Below are 27,973 nucleotides of genomic sequence, written 5' to 3' on the forward strand. Positions count from 1 at the left end.
CACCAAGTCTCCATCTGGGAGGCTCTCTTCAAGCCTTTCAGCCACATCACCCTGGGAAGGTGAGCTAAGGAAACAGATGATTGCTTGTTTGTTTGAGGTACAGGCAGGGAAGATAATTCAGGAATGTGTAATTGCTCATCCCTGCTGGGGGATATTAGCAAGACATTAGCCTTGACACGTGAATCATGACACTTGTGTCCAGCTAACTTATTACCTATGCACGATGGTGCTCACCAGCTTGCCGGCTTGGTTTAGAAGAGGCTGGGAAAAGGTGGTCCTCACTGCATCTAGGTGCTTCCACTGCCCGTGGCTCAACCAGGAATCCAGGGCTCTCCTCCCCCCCCCCCCCCCCCCCCCCCCCCCCGGCCACATTGTTAGCCTGCTTTCCCTGGCCTCAATCCTACATCTTCCTGCCCTACTCATGAGGCTCCCTCCTATCAGCCCTTCAGGAATCAGCCTGCGTCAGTCCCCACCCGGTGAAGCCCGCATCTCTGGAAGACCCTCCGCCGCCGGGAATTCGTGGGTCCTCCTGTGTGCTCCCCAGCAAGGCTTTACATGGCTCTCCCATTTGAATCGTTCATTCACTCCTCTCAAACGCGCTCTCAGTGCTTGCTCTCGGGCCTCGGATGCTCCACAGAGGGACTGAGAACTGGAGCAGGACTCAGCGCCCACCGCGGGAGGGAGGCAGGGCAGCCCCGGCGGAGAGGTGGGGGCACAAGCCTGCGTTCAGCCCCGGACTCTCTCCAACCCAGTTTTTTATTCCTTGTGTGTATTTCCAGGCTACATAGAATTGTATTCCTTCTTTAAAAATGCACCTGTGTATCCTTTCCAAGGGATACCTGTTAAAAATAGACCGCTTGGTCGCGGTGCCGCTGAGCCCCTAGCGCCGAGGCGGGGAAGTAGGGTGCGCGCGGAGTTGCACCGCGGGGGCCCGGGAGCCCCACCGCCCGCCCCCGCCCGGCGGCGCGGGGAAACTGTGAACGGCTCCTGTGGCCAAATGTGGCCAAACTGGGGCAGACAGGGGCCTGGGACAACTTCTCAACCCCAAGGACCGCCCGAGGGGTAAGGCCTAGTGGGCTTCTGTTCTAAGGGTCCAGCTCCTCCAATGAAGAGGACTTAAAGTCCCACCCTCCCCACCGCTCCCCCTCTTAGAAACTACCTAAGAGATGGTTTCCACTTGGATTTCTCCAACCGCCAAGAATCCGACGCCCCCTTCCCCCACGCCAGAAGCCTGGTGGGGGCGGGGTGGCTCACAGAAAAGCCCTTGGGCTCTCCACCCCCACGTCTCCCCATGTCCGGCCCGCTCCTGTCCACTCCACCCCACCCCACGCCACCCAGCCCATCCCCTTCCCCCCCCACCTCTCTGTCCCCGAGCTCGTCCTCAACGCCCCACTCTACTCCCCCCTCCGCCCCCTCCTTGGCTCCGGGCTCTGCTGAGCCGCCAGTCCTGCCTGCATACTCCCCCTTGGCTCCCGCCTCCGTTTCCCCGACTCCTCCTCCCACCCCCAGCCCCGCGCACCCCTCTGCCACCGAGGGTTTTTCTCCTTTACCACGGCCCCCAAACCCGTAAACACTCAAACTGCAGACTGCACGAAGAGGGCTGTGCGGTCATTCTTGCCTCTACAATGTGGGCACGGCGTTCACAGCCCAACCGGGGACCCGCTAAGCCGCAGCCGGAGCTCAGCAGCTGCGGAGGCGGCTTCCGAGGCGGGGGCGCAGGGCCACCTGCTCGGACCTCTGCCCACAGCGGACGCGGTGGGGCCCCCGGGCCGCGGGGCAGGCCTCCGTCTCCTCCTTCCCCTTGCAAGGACAAGAGTATCCAGGGCTCCCCACCACATCCTAGTGTTGAAAACCACAGTCCCCTCCCTCCGCCCAGCCTGGGAGACCACCCGAGAGCAGGACCCTGCGGGAAGAGTGGACGGAAAAGGGGGGCGCTGCTGGGGCGCAGGGGGCGCAGAGCGCGCAGCGTGGTGAGAACTGGGGCCCGGGTGGGAAGCGCTGCGCCTGGCCGGTGCCTGGTGGCGCACAGAAAGCTCCTGGGGACCAGGGTCGGGTGGTGCAGTTGGTAAGCGGAGCAGCAGACCCGGCTTCCCTGGCGGGAACCCTGGTGAGGCTGTGGAGGTGGGTGGGCCAGGCCCTCCCCCAGGCAGGGCTGGGTTCCTTCTCCTCCCCTGCTCACCTCTCACTGTCTTCTCTCCCAGACAGACTGTACATTCTGACGTGGGACCAGGTCTTCTCAACCCATCTCAGCAGCCAGCAGAAGGCAGTGCCGTGTGAGTGCTTAATACATTTTTTTATTGAATGAAACAACAAACAGGGGAATGAAGGAATAAATGAAAGAAATTCTCTGGGTCCAAGATGGGTCTGTTTTTACATCCTAGTTACAAAAAAATTCTCTCCATCTTTCTCCTTATCTATCAAAACCAACTTTGTGCCTTAAAAAAAAAATGTATTCAATTCACTCATCTACCAAACTTTTATTTAGCACCTACTGTACAATTTTTGTACTTGGGAGTTTATTGGCCCGGAGGAAAGTTTGTATCTGAGACTATTCTTAGACTCAGTGCCCTAAGACTCAATTTTCACAATCCCAACGGTCCTCTAACTAGGAGTAAGAGACAGTCCTTCTAACTGTCTACCTTTGTAGGATTTTTCCCTCCTGCAATGAAATGTATTCAATGATGAGATGTCAATAGATTCCCGAGTTTTCAAACATCTTTCTGAAAATCTAAAGCCTGGCTCACATCTCCCTGTCTGTCCAAACAGGTAATTATACTTTGTGTATTAAAGTCTTATATCTCTGACCTATCCAGTGCACAAAAAACAGTTTAACCTTTAAACCAAGTCATGTACACCATTTTACTCCTAGAAAGAGGAATTTATGTTATTCCGTCAAATCAGTATCAACCTGACCTTTAAACGCATCAGTGTTTCTTGGGAAAATATTATGGCTGGGATGCCTACCGAGGTAAACAATATTAGCTGCTCCTATCCAGCGCTGAGCCATGCTGCGTGGAGGCCTATCGGAATAAGAGTGTGGAAGGCGGCAGGGCCCAGAGCTCTTCTGACAGACTCCACAGGACATGAAGAACAATGTAAATGCACCAGAGTTGGCAGATATATTTCTATATTACTGTTCCAGAGATAACAGCTAAGGTGAATCATTTCCCACCACCTACCATTCCAAATTATTTCAAATTCTGAAGGGACCCTATTTATTTCATTGGTAGCTAGCAATTTACTTAGCTGAAGATCATTATATTTATGTGTCAGTGAAATCCTCACAATAATTACACATTCGCGCCATCTCAGATGTGCTATACATATTCTCATTAGTCATATACTTGGAAGGATATTATCACATTTTTGTAGCAACCTTCGCAACATACATATAAAGCACCCAACTGGATGTGAACTTTGATTCTCATGGTTTTCTTACACATCAGATTTATCAAACAGCAGGGCAGCCTGCATTCACATGCAAATGCTAACAGAATGCTGGGAAATTGTCTTAATTTCTCTTTTCTCTCCACCGCTTCTGCGCCACAGCCCTGGAAGATATTGTCTTGGGCAGCAGGGAGAACAAACCTAGCTGAGATCTAAAATTGCTTTAGAAGCTTACCAAAAAGTTCTATAATGGGAAATATTTATAAGGCGGTATGCTTCTTTGCCAATCATAAAGTCATTGATGGGAAAGGACAAGCAGGGCATTTGAAATTTCAAGTGTTTGAGCAAGTGTCCCCGGGTTGAATTCTCTGGACAGCGTTTGTGAGGCTGGTCGGTTTACCTGAAAAGTGTATTTTGTCGCTTTAAAGTCACAGATTATTAGAGGGAACAGACCGCCTGGTGGTTTTGTCTGTTTCTGCCTTCCCCACGTTGATTTCAGACGGGTCCACTATTATCATAAACAAGGTAATTCTCAGAACACGTCTAACCTCGATAGCAAGTAACCGTGATAGGAGAACGTTTTCTCCCTGTGAGCAATAGATACCAAGAAAACATGACGATTCATGTGCCGGAGACCATTATAGGACCACTGAGCTCAGGACAGGGCATGGGGGAGGAGATGCGGGAGGGGGATTGTCTTATGGCACATACCATGGTTTGCTAGAGCATATAATTTTGTGTGATCATTGCATTTGCATGTGAACTCCCCCACGAGATGGTGAACTCCATGAGCACGCAGACCGTGTCTGCTTATATTCACCTTCACATCCTCAGCACCCAGTGCAGTGCCTAGCACATACCAGTGCCTGGCGCATAGGCGCTCGATAAATATTTGTTACATATTGACGTATGACCGGGAATTATCGGGACCAGCTCTGCGCCTGTCGCCTTTGGATGCAAGTGCTGTAACTACCTTCTGGCCCTCAAAGAGCTTCTAGTCTAATGGGAAAACAGATGTTTAGCACCTGCTCACAAGAAAGGACGTTCCCAGTGCAGAGAAAATAGATCTGAATGCGTACACGATAGAGAAAGGAGAAAGTGTTTCTGATTAGTGCTTCTGTGCCACAAATCACCCTGAAGTTTGGTCGCTTGGGAGGGAGCTTTGCTGGGTGATGGAAATGTTCTGTATCTTGGCTGTGACGGTAGCCTCATGACTATACATTTGTCAAAACTCAGCAAACTATACACCTAAAAAGGGTAGATTTTACTTACTCTAAGTTATACTTTAATAAGCTGCCTTTAAAAACTGAAAACAAGGGGCGCCTGGGTGGCGAAGTCAGTTGAGCGTGGGACTCTTGGCTTCCGGTCGGGTCTCTGGGTCGTATGATCGAGGCCTGCATCAGTCTCCATGCTGAGCACAGAGTCTGCTTGAGATTCTCTCTCCCTCTCCCTCTTCCCCTCCCTCCCAAAATAAATACATAAAAATCTTTAAAAAAATACTAAAAACTAAACCCAAAACCTCAGAGACTGGCAACAATAATCGTTGGTTATTCCCACAGACGCCGTGGAGTGGGAATTGGGGCTGGACACAGCAGGAAGCCTAGATGTCGGCTGGGAGGACCCCAGGCTGGACCGGACCAAGTGGCTGAGGGTGGAGTCACACGGAGGCTCCTGCCCTCACGTGTCTGGTGCCTGGGCTCTGAGCTGGGGTGACTGGAAGGCCAGAAGGCCCTCTGGAGCACCTCCATCTCACGCTCTGCACTCCGCACATCCTTGTTCAGTGCCTACTGTATTCCAGGCTCTGCTGTGGTCGTTATGGATAGAGCCGTTAGCACAATAGACCAATATCCTTGCCCGGTTGGAGTTGACAGTTCAAAGATGGACGAAAGAAAATAAACATTAGAAATAAGTAAATCTGTGGTCTGCTAAAGATAATACAGTATGTTAGAGGGAAAAAACTTTAAGCAAGATGAGGGGTATGGGGAAGTGGGGGAGGGAATCATCTTTGTGAATGGTGCCACCTGGAGTTGTGCAGTTAAGAGTCCTGATATTGATTTTTGCCAATATGATGGTATAAAATGGTGGTTTTAATTGCATTTTCCTGGCTACTGGTGAGCTGAGCATCCCTTCACAAGTTGGCAGACTGCCAGCTACTCACCAAACACGGTTCCTCTTTATCTTGGGGACAGTTAGACTACATTTCCCAGCCTCCTGTGCAGTTGGCTACAGCCTGGGGTGGAGTTCCAACCAATAGAACGTGAGCTGTAGGGTCTTCACCATCTCCACCTCTGGCTCATTAATACCTCGTTTTTTCCCCAGCTGCCCCGTTCCTCAGGCAACTTTGGCAGTCCCATGTTGAAGATGGCAGAGCCCCCAGCAGCCTGGAACCCTGGAGGGCTGTGAGGGCGGGAACTTTGCCCCTTCTTCCTCTCACCAGCCCTGTCTATATGAGCAAGAGATAAGCTTCTGTTGTGGGTCTGTATTTACGGCAGCCAGCCCATCCTTGTGCAGATGTGTTTATTCAGTTTCTCTCTTCGGAGGATGACCTGCTCAGACCCTTTGCCAAACTGTGTATGGGGTTGCTTATTCTTTTTCTTTCTTTCTTTCTTTTTTTTTTTTTTACTTGTCTGTAGGAGTCCTTTATACCCTGGCTATTCAAAGTGTAGTCTGTGGACCAGCAGAATAAATTTCACCTGGGACCTTGTTAGAAATGCAGAGTCTCTGGCCCCACCCAGACCCGCCCCATCAGAACATGCATTTTGAAAGGATCCCCTGTTGATTCTTATGCCCATGAAAGTCTGAGAAGTGCTCCTCCCCATGTCTTCAGTAATAATTCCTCATCTTTCATGTGCATTGAATTCATTTTCTCTGGTCTGTACCCATCTTTCCATGTTTTCGGCTCTGTCTTCTCACGTATAGATTTAAAAAAATTTTTGAACATTGTAGTATTTACCAAAATGTCATGTATTGTTTGTCCCCTTTGTCTCCTAAGAAATTCTCCTATGCCTGAGGGCATTCAGATACTGCGCTGTATTTTCTTCTAAAAGTTTTAAAGTTTTCCTTTTCACAGATTGTTCTTGCACCTGGAACGTATGTTTGTCTGTGATGTCCCATAAGGCTTTCCTCTTATTTTTGTGCGTGGGTAACAATTATCCCAGCGCCATCCGCTGAATTAATTATCCATTCCTTAAGGATCTGTCATGCTACCCCAGTCACAGGCTGTAAATCAAGTTTGCATACATACGTGCTTCATGTCTCTGGTCTCCCCATTCACATCTTTCTTTTGGGTAACCTGCCCCCCCAACCAACTTAACCGTATATTTCAAACAATTTGTCCACATCATGAGCTACTTTGACAATGAATTTGAATGGCTGGCTTTGTATTCTGCCGTACTTCATTCTGTTCGTTTCCTTGTTTTTGTTTTACTCTGTTGTAAATAACAGTGGGGTGAATATCCTTCACACGATCTTTGCGTGCACGTATGTTGATTTAAGATAAATTCTCTGAGCAAAATTACCAAGTAGGCACATTTTTTAAAGCATTTGATAAATATTGCCAAATTGCCCTCTAGAGAAATTGTACCAATTTATATTCCCACCTGTTTCCTGCCGCCTTCCTTAACATTTTAATATCTCAGCATTTAAATCCCTGCCAGTATCGTAAGCAAAATACTAGACATGCTATCGTAGTAACTCATGTGCCTTTGATGACAACTGAAGATGCACATTTTTTGTACGCTTTTTGGCCTTTTGTACTCATTTTAACATGTCTGAGCCCGTTTATGTGTAGATGTCCTTTTCTTATTAATTGATAAAGCTCTTTATATATGAAAAATGTCAACTCCTACAAGTACGTCGCATTTTTTTGGCAATTTGTATTTTACCTTTTATTTTTGCTTACCACTTTTTTTTTTTCAGTGTGCAGAAGCTTTAAGTGTTGACATGGTAGACTCTAGCAATGTTTTCCTTTAGCTTTATACTAAAAGAAATAAATAAGTCCTATCCCCAAATGACCGCTGTATGGGTTTTTCGTTTTGTTTTGTTTTGTTTTAGTTCTCTTAGATTTTGTTTTTCACGTTTTACTGTTTAATTCACTTGTTAGTTACACTCAACCCTCAAGTGGCAACCGACTTCTCCAGCCAGATAAAATCCCCCTATTACACACCTACAGAGTACCAGGTACCTTCCTTCCCTCTGAGCACTTTTCACAATGGTAATGTTTCACGGTGTGTGAATCTTTGACTGATGTCTGTGTCCTGATGTAGCATGCAAGCCCCATGAAGGTAGGAGTCGTTTTTCCATCTTTTTATTCCCAGCACCTGTCAAAATGCCAGGCATCTGCATCCACTCATGTGTTACCCCCTCTGGCTTTGTTTAGAGCACCTGAGGATTTCTGTCTGTCAGCCCTCATCTGTGTCTATTTAGCTCAGCTAATAGGCACGTGCAATTATATGTATATATACACACATATATATGTACATTTATGGCTATACAGTTAGATACTACTCAGCTTTTTTTTTTTTTTGCAGCCCTTGGGAGGCTGCCTGGGCTCATCTGACCATTTTCTTCTTTCCTGTGGTAGATCACTTGGTAATCCTCTGGGCTTTATAAACAGGCAAACATAACTATCTAAACATAACTTAGTCTGTCTTGTTTGTATCAGTCATAATTCACATCTTTGATTTGTTTATTGCATTGGCTATAAAACTTCCAGAACATGCAGTCCTTTCATATCAGGGGGGAGAAAAACTGTGTAAAACCAAAATAGAAAAACAAATAATACATTGTATATTAAAAAAAAAAAAGAAGAAGAAGAAGAAGATAGTAGGAAGGGAAGAATGAAGGGGGGTAAATCGGAGGGGGAGACGAACCATGAGAGACGATGGACTCTGAGAAACAAACTGAGGGTTCTAGAGGGGAGGGGCGTGGGGGGATGGGTTAGCCTGGTGATGGGTATTAAAGAGGGCACGTTCTGCGTGGAGCACTGGGTGTTATACGCAAACAATGAATCATGGAACACTACATCAAAAACTAATGATGTAATGTATGGTGATTAACATAACATAATAAAATAAAATAATTGAAAAAATAAAATAAATTTACATGGATTAAAAAAACAAAATAGAAGAAGATTGTAACTCAGGTTGTAATTTTTTTCAATTATAAATTTCAAAAGATATCCAGATGGTCTCCTGATGTGCACACAAAGAAAATTTTCACCATTCTCACATCAGCACTAAAAATGGCCACCATGTACACTACCGCGCAGCGCCCCACCACCCCCCGCAGTCTGCTTCACTGCAGGGAGTCCAGTGTTCCAGTGGGAAATGAGGGTCATGTCCCCTCCAGCAGCAGGATGCAGTGGACAGGTGCACCACCTGGGTATCAGGAAAGCTAGGACACACTCCCAGCTCTGCCCTAGGCTGGCACCCGGTCTTGGACAAGCCACCGTCCCTCTATGGTTCTCATTTCCCCACTTCGCAATCGAGGTACTTGCCTCCCAGTCTGCAGCCTGAGACTCCAGGCTTCTGCAGAAATGGCCCTTCAGGCCATGTGGGTCCTGCCACTTCCCAGACCTTGATTTCTGAGCAAGGCGATCCCTGCCAGAGCGGATGCAAGCCAAGTGATGATTTAAACAAGCTCTGACTTGAAAGCCTGCTGCAGTGAAGGTATTAAGGAGATAAACCTTGGAGGATATCTGTATTGGCTGAGTTGAGCCTACATAGATCATGGAGAGAATAAACCCTAAAGCACCATCAACTGATCACAGGAGCAGAGAGCCCAAGACGAGTGATGCCAGGGAAGGCCAAAGTTAGCAGGAAGCACTACCAACAAGTCCAGAGTAGGCAGAGACAAGGGCTCAGATCCTTCCCGGCCATGCAAGACCCCTTTCCCGGAGAGCCTCCCCTGGCCCCATCTCATCACCACCAGGCCAGTGCTCCCCAAGCATCATGGTGGACACCTCCACCACCTTGCAACTGCTCCTTAAGAGGGACCGTGTCTTGTCAGTTTTGCCTTCCCCAAGCAGTTTTTAGATGCTCAGGTTGTGACATTTTTACTTTTTTCAAGTCATATTTTTTTTTAAAGATTTTATTTTATTTATTTCAGAGAGAGAGAGAATGAGAGACAGAAAGCATGAGAGGGAAGGGGGTCAGAGGGAGAAGCAGACTCCCCACCGAGCAGGGAGCCCGATGCGGGACTCGATCCCGGGACTCCAGGATCATGACCTGAGCCGAAGGCAGTCGCTCAACCAACTGAGCCACCCAGGCGCCCATATTTTGTTTCAAGTTACAAAAATATCGAATGCTTGTTTTAGAATATTTAGAAGCTACAGAAAGGTGCAGGAGAATCGGTGATAATCACCTCATCCAGAAACCACAGATTACATTTTGATGTATTTCCTCTGTTCCTGAGGTTGGTTTGTTTTTCACAAAAGCTGTCTTACTATATGCATAACCTACATGCGTATATCATTGTAAAAATTTCTTACGTCATTAAATATTTCTCTAAAATATGATTTTTTAGTAGCTACATAATTTTCCATCTTGTACCTGAGCATTCTCCATTACCCAGATATTTAGCTTTAGTCTTTGAGCTATTATTAATAACTCTGTGATAAGTATCTTTGCCCCTAACTCTTTGCCTCAGTATCTTGTCGATTCCTTAGGATATATTCTTAGATGAGGGATTATTGGATCGAAAGATAGGAATTTTTATAGGGCTGTTCATAGGCACTACTCCATTTCCTCTGGAAACGTGCCCGTTCTGTCTGAAATTGTCCGTCTTGACAAATCCTTGCCAGCGTTAGGTATTTTAAATTATAATAATAAATATCTTTGCTCATTTCAAAGTGAGAAATGGAAACTCATTGTTGCTTTAATGGGCTTTTCTTTGATTACTAGTGAAGCTGAAAATTTTCTCATTTGGTTACTGTCCATTTGTAATTTATCTTTTGTGGATTTTCTATTCATTCCTTCTTCCCTCTCTCTCCCTCTCTCCCTCAGACATTCAGTAAAACTGTGCGGAGGCATCTGTTGGCCGGACCCTGCCCAGGGGCCATGGTGGACATGGTCAGGAAGACACAGTCAAGGACTCAGCATCCCTGGGGTGACACACACCCCAGCAGAAGGCCACCGGACAGCCAGAGACACCTGCTGTGAGGAGGCGACCACGCATATTTTTTTAATCGTGGTAAAATACACATAACATAAAATTTGCCAGCTTATGTGTACAGTTAACTATTGTTAAGTATACTCACATGGTTGTGCAACCAATCATTTTGCAAAACTGAAACTTCATACCCATTAAACAACTCCTCGGCCCCCTCCCCCAGCCCCTGACAACCACCATCCCACTTTCTGGCCCTATGATTTTGACGACTCGGGGACTTTATATGAGTGGAATCATACAGTATTGTCCTTCTGTGGCTGGCTTATTTCACTTAGCCTAATGTCCTAAAGGTTCATTCACGTAATAGCATATGACAGGATTTCTTTCCTTTTAAAGCTAAATAATATTCCATTGCATGTATGTGGAGATATATCTATATTTATATATCCCACTTTGTCTTTATCAATCCACTGATGAATACTTGGGTTGCTTGCACCTTTTGACTATTGTGAAGAACGCTGCTATGAACTGGGTGTACAAATACCTCCCTGAGACTATTTTTAAATCTTTAGGATATATCCCCAGAAGTGGGTTGCTGGATCATAAAGTAATTCTATTTTTAATTTTTTGAGGAACTGCCATACTGTTTTGCATAGCGGCTGCACCATTTTGCATTCCCATTAACAGGGCACAAGGGCTCCAATTTTTTCACATCCTTGCCAACTCTTGTTACTTTCTGTTGTTTTGTTTTGTTTGTTTGTTTTTTTAATAGTAGTCTTCCTGACAGGTGTGGAGTGGTATCTTCTCGTGGTTTTGATTTGCATTCCCTGATGATGAGTGATGTTGAGCATCTTTTAACGTGCTTGTGGGCTCTTTGCGTATCTTCGCAATGGACAGTTTTTGACACTGAATTTGCCACCTTTGCATGGAGCATAGCGATATTGGGAGGCATTCATCTTTCTGCATTAGCTCATTCCTTTTTAGTAATATCTTTAATAGGAAGCTGACTTGAAATCGTCCCAATGATTAGCCAATTTTTAAATGAGAGAAAAAGCTGGTGCCTGTCCTGATCAACCAAATCCTCCACACTCCTGACGCATGAAGGTCGGAGGCCCTGTAAGGACGGACAGGTGGGTCTGAAGCGGCTTTGTAAGTACGAGAAAAGGATGGTTAAGCCTCACTGTGAATGTTGTATCAGCAAATATGTACCCAAGAAGTTAATAACACATTAAAGAAAAGACTGGAGGTCAACTATTTTGAACGGCTGTCTATGCAGTTTGAATTTACAAATAATCAGGCGCCTCTTCGCTTTGGCTCTGGAGACAGGGCCCAGGGCCATGTGTACGGTGGCCGTCCTTATGCTCACCTCAGAGTGGACGCGTCAGCACTGGCTGGACTAACACATGTGTGGACAGGCTGCGAAGTTTTCTGAGGCGTTGGTTTCTCCCCTGTGGTACCATCAGTTCCTGAGGCTCAGCTTCCAGGACTCTCTGCAGCAACTTTTTTGCCTCTAAGATGGACAAACCGTAGTCCTGAAACGCCTCTCCCAGGGCGAACGGTGGCAGACTTCAACAAAGTCACAGTACACCAGCGTTTGCAGACACAAAACCTGGCTGTCGAGTCTCCTCCTCTCTTCCCAGGACCCTCTGATGAGCAGTATCATCAGAAGAACTTCCCGAACCAGAGTAAAAAGATGTGGGCATGGCGCCAGGCGCCCATGTGAATGTTGGTGGGACTGTCGTTTCCCCTGGAGCAGGGGGCGGTGCCGGGGCAGAGCAGGGGGCGGTGCCAGGAGGCGGAACGGGGAGGGGGGGGGCGAAGCTGGGGGCGGAGCAGGGGCGGTCCCGGGGCAGAGCAGGGGGCGGGGGGGGGCGGGAACAGGGGGCGGAGCTGGGGGCGGTGCAGGGGTGGTGCTGGGGCGGAGCAGGGGCGGAGCAGGGGGGCGGAGCTGGGGGCTGGCAGTGACCAGACATAAACTGAGAAACCTAAAAGCTGGTCACAGCAAGTCCTGTGGTCCTGGGGCTGCTTGGGATCTGAACGGAACCAAAGGGTTTGGTTCTCAACACTACACTGAGAAAAGGGAAAACGTGGGGTGGGTCCTTACTGGTCAGCTTCTTCGGAACCAGGCCGAGGGTGCCACGCAGGCCCTGAGGTGCCCCAGCTCACCACCCACATTGTTACTGGGGGCTAAGATTAGTTGGAAGTTTTAAAGGGGTGGAGCAGGGAATGAACCTCTGCAGGAAGGCCAGATATCCAGAAGATGCGCAGTCCTGCGGTCAAAAAAAAAAAAAAAAAAGAGGCAAGAAAGCGGTAGCTGCCACCGGAGCAGCATCCAGGGAAGTCAGGCAAACAGGGCTTTGTGAGAGGAGGCTCGGGTGCAGGGGGTGCTGGGGAGAGCCTCTGTCCCTTCAACAGCAAGCACAGCCATCTAAGAGCAAGCCACCTCTTTGCATAGCAAGATAAGGAAAAGAGCACAAAGGCAAGAGGACACGTGCAGAAAGGCGAGAGCCTCAAACATAGGGGCCCGTGCCCAGGAGGAGGCCAGGGTGACCTGGCCTGTGGAAGAAAACAAACACAAGCAAAATGAGGTTTCCAGGAGACACGCCAAAGCATTTAGATAGTCATCTCTCCAAATCTGGCAAGGGAGCACCTTTTCCAGAAAGTTCATGCTGATCCTCGCTCTGTGTGCCCAGCTCAGCCACTGACTTAGCTCCTCTGTGTACAGCAGCCTCCCACCAGACTGGGGCTCCTCACTGGGTCGGGGCGGGGGGGGCAGGGCCGTGACTCCCTTGTCCCGGGTGCAGTGCCTGGTGGAGCGAGGGCTCCTCGACGCAGGGAGAGGAACTCAAAATGGTTTAGACCCACCTCCCCATAAAAAGTGTTCAAATCTTCTTTCGAGTGACATGGAAGCTAATAATGAGCTAACGTGGAGAATAGAGAGGTGTCCACACTTAAAGTGAAAATCGGGTTTGGTCCAGAGATAATTTTGATGTTCTGGCTCAGTTTATAGTTTAATTTTAAAATATTTGTTTCCATCTGGGGGTTGGCAGAATTGTGTATAGTAAAACCCCACTGATGTTTTCCCTTCTAAAAGGAGAAATAGGAGGCAGACTGGAAGGTTAACCATGACACATTTGTTACACACATTTAAAATAATTTGAACAGCATTATTGAGATGTGATTTACATAATGTATATAGAAAAGTCTTTGTGTCACAAGAGCAGAACTCAGTGTAACCCCACACCCAAAGCAAGAGACAGAACATTGCCAGCACCCCAGAGGCTCTGACCTGGACTTTTGAAGGGCTTGGCACCTGGCCTAGTCCAAGAGCCACTTTAGTGGCAGACTCTCATGTATACACTAGGCTGTGTTTACTTAACCAAAGCCTGTCTTCACTATGGGTGAAGGATTTGCCACACCCAGCCTCCTTGGCTCTGAACATGCTCCCTTGGGTCATGGATTCCATAAGAGCTGGGGTAGTGGACACTGTGGTGTGCTGCCCAGACCCCACCAGCACACACCTTCACCCAAGATCACACCCTTCCTGGGGCAACCCACTCCCAACATCTGATCAGGGCAGGCGATAAAGGCCAAGCTGTCATGGCCCAAGTCAGGACCCCTCTAAAGGACTGTCTTAGCTCAGGGGTCCCCGTGGGGACAGCCAAAACTGTCATCAGTCCACCAGCATGGTGCCCTCCTCCCCTGGCCAGTCCCATGTCCTCCCCATGCTTCCAGTCTGGGCCTGAGGGCTCTCTCGCGTGAGCATCCTGCACTCTGAACTCCACCTGAGTCTGCTACCTGGGCACCCAGCCTATAGCCATGGGCTCCCCTAGTCTTCCAGCCTTCATTTCCAATGGCAGCGCCGCGTGCCGGCTCTGCCCTAGGCAAGGTCCCCAGTGCTGGAGAACATACGGAAAAGGGTCATTAACGGGCTTCACTGTTCACATGCCACTTTGCTGATTAGGGAGCTCTTCCATGCACATTATCTGCCTGCTTTCTGCTCATTCATTCACTCATTCAGCTGGCCACTCAGTGAAATGCCTGTCCCACCCCGCGAGTGACCATACAGTGAAGAGTAAGACCTTCTCCCTCCGAGAGCTCACAGTCCAGTGCAGAAAGCAGAGGCCACAGCAGAATTCTCCGGATACCGAGGGCCACGACAGGACAAGCCCCAAAGTGGGGAGAAGAGTGGAGGCTGGGGAGGCAAGGCCTCCAGGGAGGTGAGGCTGTGCGTCACTAGGGGCCTGCAGCTGCCGAGGAGCAGCGGTGAGACCACAGAGTGCTAGGGGAGACACGCAGCCGGGCCCCAACAGCCACGTAGGCCACACGCCCACCCAGGCTCCCTGAGGTTCCCATGGGCTTACCCCAGGGTGGCTGGAGCCCGAGAGGCCCAGGGGGCTCTGGCTTCCCCCAGTGCTAACTCCCAGGGCCTTTCACCTCACACTCACACCGCTCGCTGGGGCCCAGGGAGCTGGGCAGGGAAAGAAGAAGCGGGGAGAGTGTAGGGAAGGAGGGAGTTTGGAGGCAATGAGTGGTGGGTGGTATGATTCGGAACAAAAGAAGAGCATGATCTTGGCAAGTTGCCCCAGGTCCCACTTCAAGCACTGGATTAACTGAAATCCTTCTTCGCTACTTTCCAAAGTCAACAGGATTTGTTGAGTTTTGTATCTCCAGTAGGGAAAGAGCCTTGAGAGAGAGAAAAAAGAAAAGATGTAAAGTGAGATGTTTTCACTGATCTGAATGTGGGGCATATTGACAATTGGAAAAAATTTAAATGCAGGCGCCTGGGTGGTTCAGCCGGTTAGGCATCTGCCTTCGGCTCAGGTCATGATCCCGGGGTCCTGGATCAAGTCCCGCATCGGGCTCCTTGCTCTGCGGGGAGCCTGCTTCTCCCTCTCCTCCCCACTTGTGCTCTCTCTCACTATCTCTGTCTCTCTCAAATAAATAAAATCTAAAAAAAATTTAAAAATTAAAAAAAAGAAAAAAATTTACATGCTTAATTGTGGGGTCAGACACACTCCTTTAGAACGTCACTGCTTAGAAGCACAGCAAACATGGGATTATGCTTTTCGACGTTACAAAGATGAAAATGTATCTTGCCTATTTATCAAATTAATCACCCTAAAATCTAAAGACAAATGGGATTCCTAGGGCAGTATTCAGCCAGTAATTTACCTAAGTTTTTCTGATCAATAAACCATTGGCCTGTTAGAATATTTAAGTCATGCTTAAAGTCATTCAGAAAAAAAAAAGAATCTATCAACTTAAGTTCTTTGAAAGCATGTCTTTAATATAAAATGTCATTTTTTATTTATGCATTGCATTTTACATTATTATAAAACAACACCAAAAAATTTCCATAAAACTATTGAAGGGGCGCCTGGCTGGCTCAGTCAGTGAAGCATGCATCTCTTGATTTCAGGGTTTTAAGTTCCAGCCCTACAGTGGGTGTAGAGATTACCTAAAAATAAAATCTTTAAAAAAGTTTTTTAAGATACTTAAAATATTTTTTTAATCAGAAATGTCATCATTTATTATGTCTTTGATGCAAGGAGTATTTAAGGGCTAATACTATGTGCCAGCACATCATACAACTCTAGGGGGCACCACTCATGTGGTGATGTCAAGAAGTGGTCCAGGTCTGTGTGAGGCTCTCGGGACACTGTTATGAACAGAGTGTTCGTGTCCTGCCCAAATTCATATGCTGAAACCTTAACCCCCAGTGTGACAGTATTTGGAGGTGAGACCTTTGGGAGGTCATGAGGGTGGCGCCTCCACAATGGAGTTAGTGCCCTTAAAGAAGAGTAAGAGTGAAGAACAGCCTCTCTCTGTCCCTGCCACGTGAGGACCCAAGAAGACAAGGAAGAGAACTTTCACTAGGACCCAACCATGCTGACTTCCCACCCTCCACAACTGTGGGAAATGCATGTTCAAGACATGCCAGGAAATTCCGTTAGAGTGGACTGAACTAAGACAGACACCAAGGTGATTAGACAGTCCTTGTCCTCAGTGAGCACAGAGAGTGTGGGACCGACCAGTGAGGAGAGCCTCAAGGTGCAGAGGGCACGCGCCTCCAGAGCCCAGAGGACAGCCCCAGCCTCACCTGCCATGGGGTCAGGGAAGTGCCAGGTGTGACTCCTGGACTATTACAGCCACAGAGGGTCTTCAAAGATTCTCCAACAGAGAGGTTAAGGGATTTGTCCAGGCTAACCCGAGGGGCTTTCAAACCAGAGTCACAATTTACTGCTTGTCCAAATGTAGCACGCTTACAATCATGTGTTAAAAGTTATGCAAGTTATTGGTGCCTTAAAAAAAAAAAAAAAGCCTCATAATAAAATATATTTGAGGCCATGCAATGGTAAGAAACATTTGGCATGTTGAAGGGGAAAAAAATCAAGTGTGCCATTGTAGAATTCTCCCCTATGAAAACATCTGACTCGGTGTGCTTGGCTGGAAGGAAGCAAAGTTTGAAAGAACTCAGTGTGGAACCCCGGCCTGAGCCCTGCCTGCTTAAAGCAAACAGCACATGCACCGCCAGAAAAGATTTCCATCTCAGCACCTCGGACCCAGAAACACAGCTAAAGCCCCCATGACAGCTAATACGTGATTGTGGCCTCCAACGTGGGCTAGTGGCCATTGCGCAAAATCTTCCTTCAGCAAACCTTCAGGGGGGAAGGCCAAAGGCATGCTGCTTTAGAAACTGCTGCCTCTTGTCATAGACCATCTCTACCAACAAGGAACAAGAAAATGGGCTGGAAGGCTTCCTTCGTGGGAACTTTTCCCTGGTGATAATACCTGCATCTTCAGGTGCCGTACAGAAGCATGGAAAGGAGCAACCATTCTGGAGGAAGCTTCTAGGAGGATCTTAGGGAAGTCATGCATTGTACATAGCCAGTAAGGGAGACCTCACACTGTTCTAGCACCTTTGTTTTCAAGGTCATTTTTAAAGATTGTCCTAGAACAAAAAGCCAGGCAGTAAAAGGTCATACTAGCTATCTGTCTGCCAAGTGTCTGCTTTTCTGGGCAGCAGGTGCACATGCCCAGGTGCATATGATCACAGGAGGTGGTCCACTGTCTCCTTCAGTCCTCACAGCGTCCTTTGGAGAGAAGCAGCAGTGTGGGTCCATCTCACAGATGGGAAAGCCGAGGTTCGCAGAGGCTGCTGAGCTGCCCCGAGTCACGCGATGTACATGTCCGAATTGGCAACAGCCAAGCTCCATGCCCCCACCTGGTGGCTCTGGATTGGTGCCGGGCACACTGCCAGGAGGCCCTCCATCAGCTTTTGACGATTCAGCACCGTGGGCTCGGGACCGGCTGTGGACCCGTGAGGAAGGGACAGGCGCTGCCCAGAGACAAGGAGCTTGGCGTGCAGGGAGGGTGAGAGGCACTCCAGGGGCCTGGCAACCTGGAGTATAGAAGAAACGTTTTGAGAAGATAATTTGTAATCAGAAAACCCCAGGGTCTGAGGAGCCTGCTTCCTCATCTTTCTTGGAGAAATTGAGACGACTTTAAATTAGCCGACAAATTAGTTCATTTTAATGTCAGAATGCATCGAGGGGGGAAGGGTTTCTAAGGTGAAAGACGAATAAGTGTAATTGCTTCTTTTTTCGAGATCACAATATGACTTTGTTCATTATGAAATAATGAAGCATTATTTAATCCCATTATGAAATAAATGAGATTGAGTAAATAGCACATCTGCATTCATGCAGTGATATAAAGTCAGGAAATGTTTATCCCACTGACATTTAAAAATAGCACCTCAATTTTTCTTAGTAATGAAATTGTAGGTGTTTCATTACAAAAATATATTTTATAAGAAATACAAATATGGCATTGTTAAATTAACTCTTAGGGAAGCTTTCCAGCTGAACGCCTTCCTGGATGGTTGGGTTTTGAAATGTGGATTCACGTCTTCAAAATGAAGCTGATCTGTGGGCTGTGATCAATATCAAACAAAATCATCAGTGAAATGCAAAAAAAAAAAAGTCAATATGAGTGAAGAAGGTTAAGTCCAAGGAGCCCTATTTCGGTATGTACACCTGCCCTCTTGTGGTGTTCATCTGTATGGTCGCCTACCTCGCACTTTTAAGACTACTAGAAATAGGGTATCCCAACTAGTATCCTAAGTGGCTGTGTGTATGCCTCACCACAGAGCCCTGTCCCTAAATAGTTCCGATTCTTTTTCAACAAGCATGTGCTAGAAACCTCCTCTGTTAGGGATTGAAACCCTCAAGGTGCACTCACATTTGGTGATAGCAATATTGGAGCAGAATCCATTTCACTATTTCTTTTGCTCCAGCTACTAGGACTGCAACACAAATGACCCCAAAACATAATGATGCAAAACCACCATTCTGGGAATCAGGAATTCGGAAAGGGGATGGTTTGTCTGGGGCCTCACGTGGAAGATTTAAACATTTGAAGGCTCGTTCACTCTCTAGGGGATGAGGCTGGCTGGAGGCTGGGGACCTCAGTTTCCTCTGCACATGGCTCTTCACGAAGGCCACTGTGGGCATCTTCAGAGCATGGCAGCTGTGTTCCAAGGGTGAGTGTTCCCAGGAGAGAGAATGACAGGCAGAAGCACCGTGTTTATGACCCAGCCTTAGAATTCAAATATGGTCACCTCCACCATATTCTATTGATCACAAGGGGCCAGCCCTGATTCAGTATATTAGGGAACCAAATCAGGGCATGAATACAAGGAGGTATAGATCGTTGGGGTCCATCTTGAAGACTGACTGCATACATTTTAATAATGAAACTATACTGTGTTCTATTTTTCAGTAAGGTATGACTGCCTTCACCTTCTGCACTTGGCCCTAGCAGGCTCTCCATCAGACTGCAGGCCAGTAGGACTGAAGCCCCCTCTCCTTCCTGCGTGAGTGTCTCTGGGAGAACGATCGAGGGAGATGTCCCTAGCATGGATGGGTAGGAGGTCCTAGCCTTGCGCGGCTGAGGGGAAGGGAGGCTTCTGTCTTCTCTTCGGAGAAGTCCCCTTGCCAGACCCCCATCTACCCCCACCTCCACCTGCATGTTAAGAGATTCCAACAAGGACATCTGGGAGAAATACGAATGACTAATAAACGTTAAAGAAAAACCACCTCAATTTCACTAGTAACCCTGGAAACAGACATTGAAGCCACATTCAGATACCCCAAAGGGATTTTTTTGGGTAGGAAGGGTGGGGTCAGAATCCTTTCTCAATGAGTGGAACCTCATTGAATCTGAAAATATACTGCTGCCTATAATTATCTGAGTATAACTCAAGTCTTAATTCAGATTTTCCATTTTTAAAAATATGTGTTTTTGGTTCTGAAGAAAATAGCTTCATATTCAGGAATACCAAACGCTGGTATCGGATCACTACCCACAAAGCTATCTCAGGGGACAGCTATGTAGCCAGAAGCTGTCAAGGTGTGGTGGTTGAATATAGGACAGAGAACTCACCCTTGATCTGGAACATTCTGCATTGTGGTCAGAAAGGAGACGACCAAGGGCAGGGTTGGGTGGGGAGTGTGAGGATCCTGAAAACATGGCGTTGGGGCCTGGGCCTCGAACAACAGGTGAACAGGATCCAGAATGTCCTCTATGGGGTGTGTGGGAGAGGGAACAGCATGAGCCAAGGGCCAGTGGTGTCAGCCAGAGCCATATGCTTGCGACATGACAGGTACTAGTGTCCTGGCTGGTGGTATGTGGGAGTTGGCACCAGAGTAGTTAAGGTGACATGACAGGGAGGCTGAACTCAATCCATTGATGTTAGTCTCCAGTGTTTTTCAGCAAGGGCACCAGCATTTGGGTAAATTTTAGAAGAATCGCCCTGTGCACGGTAGCCATTGAGGAGCAAGAGGGCCTGCCAAAAGATGACAGCAGGAAGCTGAGAGTCAGGGGCAGTGGAGGTGGGAAGAGAAAGAAGGAAATTATTAGAGAGACCTATCTAAAGCCGAATGGCAGGATGCAGGGGTGAGAGGCAGGGAGGCATTGGGGTGGACCCGCAGGCTTTGGCCTTGGTGACGGGATAGATGGTGGTGTCTTTAACTGAACGTGGAACATGAGGAGAGGGAAGAGTCAATCTGGGAGAGACCTTGAGCTTGCAGTTGGACTTGCCAAGGGTATGTGCTTCTAAAACCACCAGGGCCCAACTCTGGCTCTGCCTAGGGGCACGCATCTTGTTAAATCTTTCCTCCTCCCTGCTGCAACAGGCCCTCCAAGACGGTCGTGACTCTCCCTCCTAATGCATCTCTGGTGCTTAGCCTGGGGCTTCGGAGAGATTCGGCAAGGTTTGCTGAATACAAGGTTGCATTCGTAAGTGATGGGACAACAAAATGCATGCAAGACAGAAGAAAGGGAAGAGCAGGGAGGGGAAAGGGCCCCGGGGCACCCTGAGGACTGCCATCTGACAAATGGTTGAAAAGCAGAAAGCCAGTGCAGGTGGTGGGAAAGAACAGGAGGGAGGGGCAAGAGACCCAGCCCAGCTAATATACTGTCCCCAGCTCTCCCCATGTCAACAGACACAGCAACAGCCCAGCAATGAGCCCCTTGGACATGGTCCCTGGATGAAAAGCTCGTGCTGACCGTGTGGGCTGGAACGAGTGAGAACCAGTCCTGTCCATTTCCATGCAGAATCTGCTCTCTACAGACCACAGGAATCTGCCAGCTGGTGTCCCCCACACACCCCCACCCCCGCCGGCCACTTTCTTCCTAGACATGAAATCACACACCCGCTTCGTTGTCTCATCTTTCCATATCATATTTATGGAGGGAAAGTTTCTTAAATATCATTAATTACCTTGAAGAGTTCAGTAAATGGAAAGACCTAATGAGGGATTACTTTTTATTAACGGTAGTAACTTGGGACATCTGTTTAGGAGCCAACAGCCCTCCAGATGAAAGTTAAGATACGGAGGCCAACGGCACTTGATTGAATTTTGTATTTGTGTCCACAAATGCAATTTATTGTGTTATACATTTGCCTATGATATACTAATATAAATTAGAATTTGTGTTAATAATGCTCACAAAACCCTAAAGAAATGGCCGTGTTCAAAACATGAAAAACAAAAACGTTTGCTTGACTTGGAAGCCTCACGCGATGATCTTGTTCTGAGTAACAGCATCTGTTAAACAATTAATTGTTTTGCTGATCCATTTAAATTTTTTGTTGTCAGACTCACATAGCAACAGAAAATTTAGAAAACAGGGAAACCCATCTCCCCGAATCCTGTCCCCATCACAGAGGTCTGATCGCGATTGTAGGGCTCCGTCCTTAGCCCTAAGCAGAGAGTTTTTTTTTTAGTTGTAAACACAGTGTACTTTGTATCCTGCTTTTTTTCACTTAACGTTATCTGATTCTTTTTTATGAGCAATGAAATTTGATATGAGGTGGCTGCTCACACGGTTTTTTGAGAGACCATTGTTGGAAAGATTGGTGAGCATTTTCTAAGCCCCATCGACTTCAGGGAATCAGGAAATTAAACTTTTTATTTATTGGTCTTTGACTTTCCCATAAATGGACACAGTTCCACCTTGTTTGACTGCATTGTAAAAGCAAGACACTGGCTGAACAAAGGCACGCCGTTGAGTAATTAGGCATTAGGTGGAGGCGGGGCGGTGCTTTATGGGGCCATTAGTACTCACTCAGCTGCCTTTAAGGTTCGAGTCTGCTCCTTGCACATTAGTTGCCATTAGTTTCTTTGATTTCAAAAAACTGGGCTTTGGGTGGGAGGAGGGGTGTCCAAATGTTTAAAAACGATAAACTGGCCTTTGTACAGTCGTTTAAGGGAAAGGATAAAGGGTGTTTGTTTCATACGTGCTTTTAAAAAAATTTTTTTTCTGAATCTGAGTTGCTTGGGCACTTACAGTATAGATGGTACGGTCCACCCTGCAGAGTCTGGGGAAGCCGGCTCCCCGCTTTCCCATCCAGCAGAGGAGGGGGTGTGGCCCCCCTTGCCTCTGCAAGGTTTGCGACATCCCTGAGAGGCTATGTTATCCCATGTTCCTTGGCCAACCCACCGGGCTTGTGAGTCTTGACCAGTGTTCTAGGGGGAAATGTGGTTTATGTTGCTAGCGCTTTAACTTGCGAAATGCATTTCTTTATATATTTAGTTCAGAGCAAAAATTGTTTATCTTCTTTACCTGAGATCACAGCTTTTAAATAAATAACTAAAGGGAATCCATCTTCAGAGGGGAAAAGTTGGCGTGTTTTTTCCCACAGACGTGGCCTCGGGAGGACATTTTCATCTTTGTAGAACCATCTCTACTCACCTACCGTAGCTTGGTAAAGCAGATTGATCTTTGTTGCTTCTAGCATGGAAAAAGTCCGTTTTGTGAAAAATCAAAAGTTTAAAAAAAAAAAAAAACACTAGTTTTAGTGGTTGGCTGTTTGAAAACACTTCCTCGATGATTAGCGCCATACATCGTCAGTGAGGGTCAGTTAGTACACTGAGCGCTGCACCCAGGTCAAGGTCAAAGGAATGGATGTGAGCCTGTTCCCAAGGTGCTTGCCACCTGGGAGGAGAAGTGGATACTTAACTTACTTACCGGTGGTCTCAGGGCTGTGGGGGAGCTCGGAGGAGAAAGAAGAAATGTTACTTCCCTCCGGTGGGGGGGTGGGGGGTGGGGGACCAGGTAGTCCCTTCACAAGGCAGGACGACGGGTCAAGGTCACATCAGACCCATTGCCAACCCACTATATTTTGGTTCTCCAGGAACTAATGCAATCCACTGCTGTTGCAGGAGAATTGTAACTAGGGATCCAATTTGATGAAGAGTTAATGGCAAAGAGTCTTGACGAGAAGGGGGCGTCACCCCAGGGAAAGGAGATGGATTCTCCCCAGAGCCTCCAGAAGGGAATGCAGCCCTGCCCACACCTGGATTTCCACTGAGACCCATTTTGACTCTGACCTCCAAAACTGTAATAAATGTGAGTTGTTTTAATCCCCCCCAAAATCCTTCTGTTGACCCTCTTCCTCCATCAAGCTAGCACCCCATCTCCTCCCTGCATTTCCGGTCCTCCTCCTGAGCTGAACTCCAGTGCCTAGCTATCTGCTGGAGGTTTCCTCTGCCTTCCCAGACACCTCGACGGGACCTCGCTGCCTCCACTGTCATTCTCTCTTCCCCCGCGCACTGCCTCTGCCGTCTCCCCGCACAACTGGCTCTATGTGAATGGGGCAAGCACCGCAACTTCATGTCCCAACCATAAAGTGGGAAAACAGACCTCATTCCATCTGATAAATAAACCCATAATCCCTCACCATTACCCTACCCTTAATTTTACCTATCGTTAGGCTTTCAGCAAGTAAATAAACAGAACCAAACAACTGCTTATATCCATAAGTAATCAAAATGTATTTAGTGCTTTAGCAAATAGTTTGTTTTTCTAATTTTCCTTTAATTAGCAGGGAAAGAATTAAAATCAATTTCTCTTCCAGCAGATAAAAAATTAGACTCAGCTTCTGCCCTTACACAAATCCAAATTTTAATTTACGCAAGAAACACAAATTCATAATTGTTCTTCAATATCGTATGTATCCAAAATTAAGCACATTTCTATGACATTTATCTTATCTCCCTGATCACAGCTTAATAAAATTATAATTATGACCTTTCAAAGTATTTTTGCCTGATCCACACTTAATCAGCATTCTCTGCTTGAAACCTTGAGTCTTGCAAGGGGGCTGCTGCATTCCGTTGACTGAGAGAGTCTTTGTGCAATAGGTGGGAGGGTGAGTTGGTCCCTGGTCCCCTCATTCCCCAATGCCCAGAGCAGGGGCTTGAGAAACAGTCGTTGAATGATGAGTAAACACGAGGTGTCGGGCATGTTTTACATGTATTCACACTGGTACATGTGAAAATGTGACTACGCGAAGCCCAAAGGGAAGGGGGCACTTGGGGGGGGGGGGGACAGGGGTGGGGACAGGGCTGTATTAGGAATGAGCTAGAAATCAGCCCAGACTGAGTTGGCCAACATATCTGCTTTAATCAGAACTGTCCTGATCGGCTGAAGACACTGAGCTCTTCAGCGACGGTGCTTGTGCCAAGCCAAATCCCTCCTTTTAAAAAGGATGCCAAATGTGACAGATGTCAGGCCTTGGTGCCTGTCTGTTCTCGGAGGAACAATCCGATTTCTCCCGTGGGATGATGCTGAGACTTGCCGTGTCCTCTTCTGGGACAGCAGCCGTGTCTGCTGAAGAAGGACTGCACACGCCAGTCGCGGCTTCTGAGAATCACGGAAGCTTAGACCAAGGTGATAAACAGCAGGAGATTAGTTAAGACAGTTTCAATGCTTCTCCTTCGGGCCTAAGGAATAGCGGTGTGTTCTTGGGCAGGGAAGGCCAGATGCTTCCGTGGTCGCTTATGATCCTGTGAACAATGATATGACCCTGGGTGATTGTTCTTTCTGCTGGGGACTCGTGTTTTCTGACACAAACGATGCAGAGACCAGCACCCAGTGGGGCCAAAATGATGCTTCTTGGATCTGACCTTCTGTGTGGCTCCTGTCTGGGCAAGGGGAGGGAAAGATGGGAAGAAAATAGCATGTGTGCTCTTGTGCCTGTATGGCCCAATTTGGAAACTTGCAGATCTGTTTGATTTCGGCCAGGAGAGAGAATACAGCTTTTTGAAGTTATTTTGGTTATCCTGTGCAGAAATCACACGCTACACCTAACAAATTCAACAATTTCATAGAGCCGTAGTCAAGCGTGTGAGTTACGATTTTATTCATTCCATTTATTCAGTGAGTCAGGCTCTGACAGGGGGTTGATTTGTTGTTTAATATTTGGGGGGGTTATTTTGGTATATTCGTAACGTGTTTACTTAAATACTGCATGTTAAATGAGATGTTTTCATTTGTTTTGATAGGTACTTATAAAGGCAACGTACAGCATTTCACACTTACACAGCGCTTTCTGAGTCCTCAACACAGCACCAGGACTCGAGAATGACTACCCCGCGTGTTTGAGAAGTGCCAGCCTCACTTTGCCCAGAGCAAAGCGGGGCTTGAGCCGTGCTGCCAAGCCCCCAGACCCAGAGCCCAGCTGAAGGGGCTCTTCCCCAATCTCGGGCTCCCACCTTCACACTAAGACCCAAGACTGTGGGCAGCAAAGAGCCCAGAGGAGGAAATTGATTCTTCTTGCTTGTTTTATGGCTCTTAGGGTGTTACCATAACAGCATGGATTCTTCCCTGAACTCAGCGGAACATATGGGAAACCTATACTTAGCTTGTCATTTCAAGCCCTTCCTCCCCCACACCCAGCTCTCCCCCCCAGAAGTCCTCAATATGGTATCAATTCTGTAGGTTAAAAAAAAAATGTTCAACTGGGTGAAGGGTCCTTTGGTCTTGACCCATGAGCAGCGATGTGTCCTGCACTTTGACTGGAGTTGCAGTTGACCACTAAAGTGCCAAGTGGACATTGTCCCTGGAATGGCTATCCTATTGGCCACGGCGGGAGCAGCATAGGCGAGACAACTGAATCCGGTGCACAGCCACCAGAACAGAGATGGCTTTGGCCAAAGACAGCTACAGAATGTGCAAAACAAAGAGACGGCACAAGGCAATCTTTAAAAATAGTCATAAATGTCAAAACAGACCAAATGAGAATATGCTCCTCTGCCTAAAAATAGACAGTGTTTCAGAGTTGGCTTCATACAGGAAATCATCACTCTGCTCTTTTAACTCTCATATTTAAGGGTCTTAGATCTGACTTTTATAAATGAGAAATCCAATAGTTATGCACATGCTTACAACATGCCCAGTAAGTAACTGATTCTCCCTGGTATACTTCTAGAATGGATACTAGGCAGCATCTCTCCAAAAGAGGATTACTAAGCCATCAGCTGTTCTTTTAGTGTCTAAGTCATTTCTAGGATGGCACAAGTCCAAGTCTCATTCATTAAAACAGAAAAAATCTATAAACACCTGCATGTAATTGATTAGTAAGTTGGGGTTTCTTTAACTGGCTGTTTATTCCTCTGTTCAAAACAACACACTAAACAAAGAACCAACAATGGCAAGTCATTGACGTTATGCCAAGTTATTAGAGACTTTTATTTTTGTAAAGTGGGTTATTGTATTTGGGGGGTCAACCTAAGTCCCTGAGGGCTCCCCTTCCATTCAAGTGCTGCGTCCTTTTGTTCTTGGTTCACTGGATTGAGAACAAACGGTGAGGTGGGAGGTCGTTGGACATTGGTGTTTACTTTTTATGTAGAAAACAATTAAAAAGAGAAGACTGGGTTTAAGGGCAAGTTATCTAATTTGTGTTTCTGCAGATGATAAACATACCCCCCACTCCTTAATCCCAAAGAGCAAAGGATGACTTCCCCCAATCCCTCATCCCTCCTTCACATAATTGCAGATTTAGTTCTGCATACCTTTTTGGTAATTTTGTGAATTTCATCCCCTAGGATGTTAAATTTTGGGTCACTCCTGTTGGAGATTGTTGGTGTTTGGGCAGAGATAGGTGAGGCGAGGCAGAGGTGAGGCACGTGAGGGTTTGGGCAGAGGTGGGGGGCGGCACAGACAGCGAAATGGGAGGGAATACACCTGGGAAGACCCGCATTCCTGTAAGTCAGGGAGTCAGACACGGCTTTGCAAAGAACTCACCACATAACCCTGTGGGGGGGTGGGGGTTGGGACCTGAGAGCCGTGCCCTGGGCAATCCCCAAAAGATTTCCAAGCATTCAAGTACTTGGAATGTCTGGATGAGGCAGGGGTGCCAAGAAGCAGGACTGGACACCAGAAGCAGCTCAGATGTCATCAAATCTGTTATAAGGCACTCTATTGAAACAAGCCAAAACCAAAACAAAGCATCTCTTTGAAACTGGGGACAGGAAGAAGCGTTCACACAGTATCCCCCCAAAAAGGAAAGGTAAATACAACCTCCGTGAGGATTGATTTAATGCGTATAAAATGTCACTGAGTAGTCTCTCCATTTTAGTGTGTCATTTTTAAAAAATTAATGTTAGTGAATATAAAAAGAATTTGTAAATGCCGTGATAGGGATTAATAGGACTCCACGGTCTCCTTGCAATCTTTCTCCTAAGATCTGAAGGTCCTCAACAGAGAATTCTCCCTGAGGTGGGGCTGAGGATGAACCCAGTCCCCCAAGATGGGGAGTAATGACTATGACCTCAAAACCAACACAAAGGATTGGGAATATTTGGTTAGCCAAACACAATGTGCTCTTCAGGGTCAGAAATTGTTATTCATGTGACTGCCCCGATGTGAAATCATGTATCATAGAATAAAAGCCAACATTTAAGGTTTTAAGAATTACTCCTCACAAATTGCAATCGACATGCACTGAGTCCGCCTTCTACATGGTATCACCTGTACACACAGGACACGCGCACCTTGAAATGTGAGAGCAGAGACGCACGAGATAAGGAGGAGGGACACCACTGGAATGTGCAGAGAGACCGAATCTTTCAGGGTCGGAAAAGAACTTTGAGGACATTCATTCCCAACCCTTAGTCCCTAT

At 47.2% G+C, this 27,973-nt stretch overlaps 1 long non-coding RNA gene across 1 annotated transcript; it reads left to right on the forward strand.

Moving 5' to 3' along the window:
- Positions 1-941: 941 nt before the first annotated feature.
- Positions 942-26,354, forward strand: LOC113923781. Its single transcript, XR_004819660.1, has 8 exons — positions 942-1,062; positions 2,202-2,273; positions 10,392-10,578; positions 18,353-18,529; positions 19,285-19,378; positions 20,700-20,802; positions 23,232-23,418; positions 25,356-26,354. It is a non-coding gene; the product is annotated as an uncharacterized LOC113923781 (long non-coding RNA).
- Positions 26,355-27,973: the final 1,619 nt, after the last annotated feature.

The sequence above is a fragment of the Zalophus californianus genome, chromosome 15 (genome assembly GCF_009762305.2).
Source record: "Zalophus californianus isolate mZalCal1 chromosome 15, mZalCal1.pri.v2, whole genome shotgun sequence".
Lineage (NCBI taxonomy): Eukaryota > Metazoa > Chordata > Mammalia > Carnivora > Otariidae > Zalophus > Zalophus californianus.